At 41.9% G+C, this 4,816-nt stretch overlaps 1 pseudogene; it reads right to left on the reverse strand.

Moving 5' to 3' along the window:
* Positions 1-288: 288 nt before the first annotated feature.
* On the reverse strand, positions 289-381 carry LOC124972726 (uncharacterized; annotated as a pseudogene).
* Between the last annotated feature and the right edge of the window lie 4,435 nt (positions 382-4,816).

Consider the following 4,816-nt stretch of genomic DNA (forward strand, 5'->3'; position numbering starts at 1 on the left):
TTATCCAGGGCTCTTTTACATCTCCCAGCTGCATGGGGAGGTAAGCCAGGTAGACCTTTTTTTTTTCTCTTTTTTTTCTGTGGTAAAATATACATGACACAACTCAGCATTTTAACCATTTTTTTGGACAGGCAATCACAGATACATTTTAATGATAGACAATGTATTCTGCATATGTAGACTATCACATTTCATCTAAAAGTCCCAAATCAAGCTATTTATTATATTGAAAGGATAGCATGGGATGATGACTTTGAAACTACTTTTTAATTTAATTTAATTTTTAAAAAATATATGGAATGCTTCACAGATTTGCATGTCATCCTTTCACAGGAGTCATGCTAATCTCTTTATTGTCCCAATTTTGGTATGTGTGCAAACCCTGAAGCTGCTTTTTTAAACTAAAATTCTAGATTACTTAGAATAATTATAAATATTGGGAAGAAAACACTATTAAATTTTATATCTTAGTCTCAGCCACAATTATTGGAAAGGGCAAAGAATGTCAACCTGAATCAGACTGTTTTGAGTCATTTAATCTAGACATTTATTTTAATGTAAGTGCTTTTGGTATAGCAGCTGGTGTGCAATTTCTAAGTACTATGGTAAAACATGTAACTCAAAGTTGACCATGTAAACATTTTTAGTGTACTGTTCAGTGACAATAAGTACATTCATGCTGCTGGGAAACCCTCACCACCATCTATCTCCTGAACTCTTTTCCTCTTGCAAAACTGAAAGTACACATCCATCAAACACTAGCTCTCATTAATCTCTACCCACCTACCCTGGGCTCCTGACAACTGCCATTCTACTTTCTTTCTCTATAAATTTGACTCTTCTGGGTACTTCACACAGATGCAATCACACAATATTTGTTCTTTTGTGTCTGGTTTATTTAGCATCATGTCCTCCAGGCTCATCCATTCTATAGCATGTACCAAAATTTCCTTCTGATTTTAGGCTGAATAATGTTCCCTTCTATGGATATGCACCTTTTGTTTGCTTGTTTTGTTTTTGTGGTGCTGGGTTGAACTCAGGGCCTCATACATTTTAGGCAAGCACTCTACCACTAAGCTATACCCCCCAGAACGTGCTCATTTTGTTTATCCATTCATCCATCAATGGGCAGTTGGGTTGTTTCTACCTTCTGGCTATTGTGAATAATGCTCTGCAAACAGGGATTATTATTTTGCAGGAGAGAAAAGTGAACTCAGAAAGGATCACATAGCAAATAAATGGTGGCAGGGTTAGGATCCCCATTCAGGCTTGATGTAGATCCTACCCAGCTGCAGGGTGAGGTGGTCTCCAAAGAAACATTTGTTCTGCTTTCTACCCTTTCACCTCTCATAGCCCTAGCTATCTTGTGAGTTGGCTGTTCACAGTCCCCAGGATCTTGGAACAGCCCCATTTAGAAACACCCTCCATGGAGCTGGAGCCAGAGGCCTGGGCTCCTCTTCTTGGATGGTATTTGTGCCTGTTTCTGACCAAAGAAAGAGCAAAGAGAAGATGTTGGGGACTCTCTCTTCTCCTAGTCTGTGTCCTGTCTCCTAGAGATTCCCCAGCAGGGCAGGTGTATTTATTTTTAATATTTTGTGGCACTGGTGATTGAACACAGCGGTGTTCTACCATTGAACCTCGTCTCCAGCCCATTTTCTTTTCTTTTCTTTTCTTTTTTTGGTACCAGGGATTAAACTCAGGGGCTTAACCACTGAGCAACATCCCCTGTCCTATTTTGTATTTGATTTAGAGACACGTCTCACTGAGTTGCTTAATGCCTCGCCATTGCTGAGGCTGGCTTTGAATTCTTGATCCTCCTGCCTCAGCCTCCTAAGCTGCTGGGATTACAGGCATGTGCCACTGCACCTGGTCCCTTTTTCATTTTGAGACAGGGTCTCCCTCAATTGCCCAGGCTGACCTCAAACTTGAATCCTTCTGCCTCAGCCTTCTGAGTCACTGAAATTACAGACATGTACCACCATGCCCAGCCAAGTTTATCCTTTTTTTTTTTTTTTTTTTTGGCCAGGTTTTTTCTTGAACAAGTATCACCACTGTAGCCTCCACGAGGAGGTGGAGAGATAATTGTGTGGTCTAGGTCTGAGAAGTGGGCTTCTCTGGCTCTCAATCCCTCCATTCCTCCCTACCGATATCAGACGTGCAGAAAGCAAGGAATACTCCAAAGTTTGGCATACCACTTTTGAAAACTCCTTTACACCTAAGTGAATGAGAAAAGTCCTGAAGATCACATTGGCTTTCTGGCCTGCCTAAAGAATGCTCTCTCCTCCAACCTGCACAAAAGACAGAGGAATCAAAATTCTTTGAGGATTGGCATTAAACTCTTAAGACATATGTCAGCTGGGGCAGTGGTGCATACCTGTCATCCCTTTGGCTCCGGAGACTGAGGCAGGAGGATCATGAGTTCAAAACCAGCCTCAGCAACTTAGTGAGGGCCTAAGCAACTTAGTGAGACCCTGTCTCAAAATAAAATATAAAAAGGGCTGGGTATGTGGCTCAGTGGTTAAGCGCCCCTGGGTTCAATCCCCAGTACCAAAAAAAAAAAAAAAAAAAGAGTTATTTCAGCTACAAGACCCACTTCATTTGATGTTTCAACTGTGCCATAACAAAGGTGATATTGCTCCCCAGTCTAAGCTGAGGAGCACGGGAAGGAGTGGACACAACAAATGCACAACTGAGAATGGATCCAATTGTTCCAGCAAGAACTGGGAGGGAGCAGGATGTCCACTCAAAGATACTATGGTGGAGGGAGGGAGAGGGAACTTCAGATCAGTGAGTACTAAGTTGCCGTTAGATAGGATCAAGAAGCTCTGGTGTGCTAGTACACAATGTGGAGACTGTAGATAACAACAATGTACTTCACATTTCATTTATTTTGCCTAAATATATATATATATTTTTTACTTCACATTTCAAAAAGCTAGAAGAAAGGATTTTGAAAGTTTCAGCATAAAGAAATGACAGATTTTTGAGGAGATAAATATATTTAATATGATTTAATCATCATGTAATGTACACATATATCAAAACATTTCATCAGTCTGTTGATTGGCTACCTAATGGCCATATTCCTCTTCCCTCTTTTCCATCATAAGTGTCTTCTTCCCACAGTTAGGTTGGAAGTGCCAGATACTCACTTTCCTAGCCTCCCTTGCAGGTAGGAGGAACCATGTTCCTTGACTAAACCCTGGACAATGAGACCAAAGAGGGAAATCAGCTGGAAGGGACCAGGGAAAGGGTTTTCTGTCTCAAAAAGAGAAATAGGTGAGGAATATTCTCCTCCCTTAGCTTTTTGTCTTTGGGCAAGTTTGAATGAAGTAGCCATCTTACAGCTATGTTGTGATGAATGCCAATATGAGGCTGAATGCCAACATGCTTAGCAAAGCTGAAGGATAAAAAAATGTCAGGGGTCTTTTATGAAGCCTTTGACCTCCTACTTAAAACTCTGGCATCACTCTGGACTTATTATTTTTTTGCCTTGCACAAGGTAGGCAAGCACTCTGCCACTGAGCCACCTCCAGCCTACACTCTGGACTTATGAAGTGAGATAATGAACATCCCTATCATTTACTTCTTTTACTTGCAGCCCAAAACATCCTCACTGATCCAGCATGGGAAAACTGAGGTCGCTGGCATCCAGTGAGGAAAAGGGCATGAGGTTGGGGCCAGGGTGCATGTTGAACAAATTCATGTCATAAGTAACAAAAGCTCAGGCTGTACATTTTGTGGCCACCTGAGTAAAGAGGTTAACCAGGGCAGAGACACCCTGCTAAGATTCAGGTGTATAAGCTCAGACTTGAATAGGCTGTGTCATGATAACAGCAAAGAAGCCTCAAACCAGGCTGCGAGTGTGGCTCAGTGATAGAGCATAGGCCTAGTATGTGTGAGGCCCTAGATTCCACCCCCAACACTGAAAAGCAAAACAAGACAACAAAATCTCAGAATGTGAACCAACAGAACTTTATCTTTCACTCACATTAGATGTGCATCATGGGTTGGCTCACCGTAGTCATGTTGGGACCCAGGATGATGGTGGCCCCATCTTGGCATATACTCTGATGTTCATGGCAGCAATATGATGAGAATCAGAGGAACTGCACACTGTCTCTTAAAGCTTTATTAGCCAAGGCAAGTCACATGACCCTGCCTTGCTCCAAATAGTGCACAGAAGTGCAGTTTTGCATGGCACTGCAGGAGTACCTGATAGTAGATCCAGCAGTTGTCAATGTATGTCTCTAGTAAAGACTTGGCTTTTAGGTGGATTGGAGTACAAGGGGGAGGACATGGATTTATAAGAGTATATGGGGCCAGGGACAGAGGTGGGTGATCTGTTCTAACTCTATCCTCACTACCTGAAGGCATGGGAGCAAACATGACACCAGTCATGCCATGCTCAGGGTTACCTTTAAGCCCTGGGATGGACAAAGCTACACTGAAAACAATAACAGGGCATTAAAAAGCAATCTTTCCTTTGTAGGATGTGTTTGTTCTCTGTTACTGCTATAACAAGTCATGACAAATTTAGAGGCTTAAAAGAACACAAATTTAGACGGGCATGGTGTACACGCCTATAATCACAGTGGCTTAGGAGGCTGAGGCAGGAGAACTGCAAGTTCAAAGCCAGTCTCAGCAACTTAGCAAGGCCCTAAAAAACTCAGTGAGACCCTCTCTCTAAATAAAGTATAAAAAAGGGCTGGGGATGTGGCTCAGTGGCTAAAGACCTATAGGATCAATCCCTGGTACCAAAAATATAAATAAGTAAAATAAAAAGAACACAAATTTACTATGTCACAGTTCTGGA

Source organism: Sciurus carolinensis, chromosome X (genome assembly GCF_902686445.1).
Source record: "Sciurus carolinensis chromosome X, mSciCar1.2, whole genome shotgun sequence".
Classification (NCBI taxonomy): domain Eukaryota; kingdom Metazoa; phylum Chordata; class Mammalia; order Rodentia; family Sciuridae; genus Sciurus; species Sciurus carolinensis.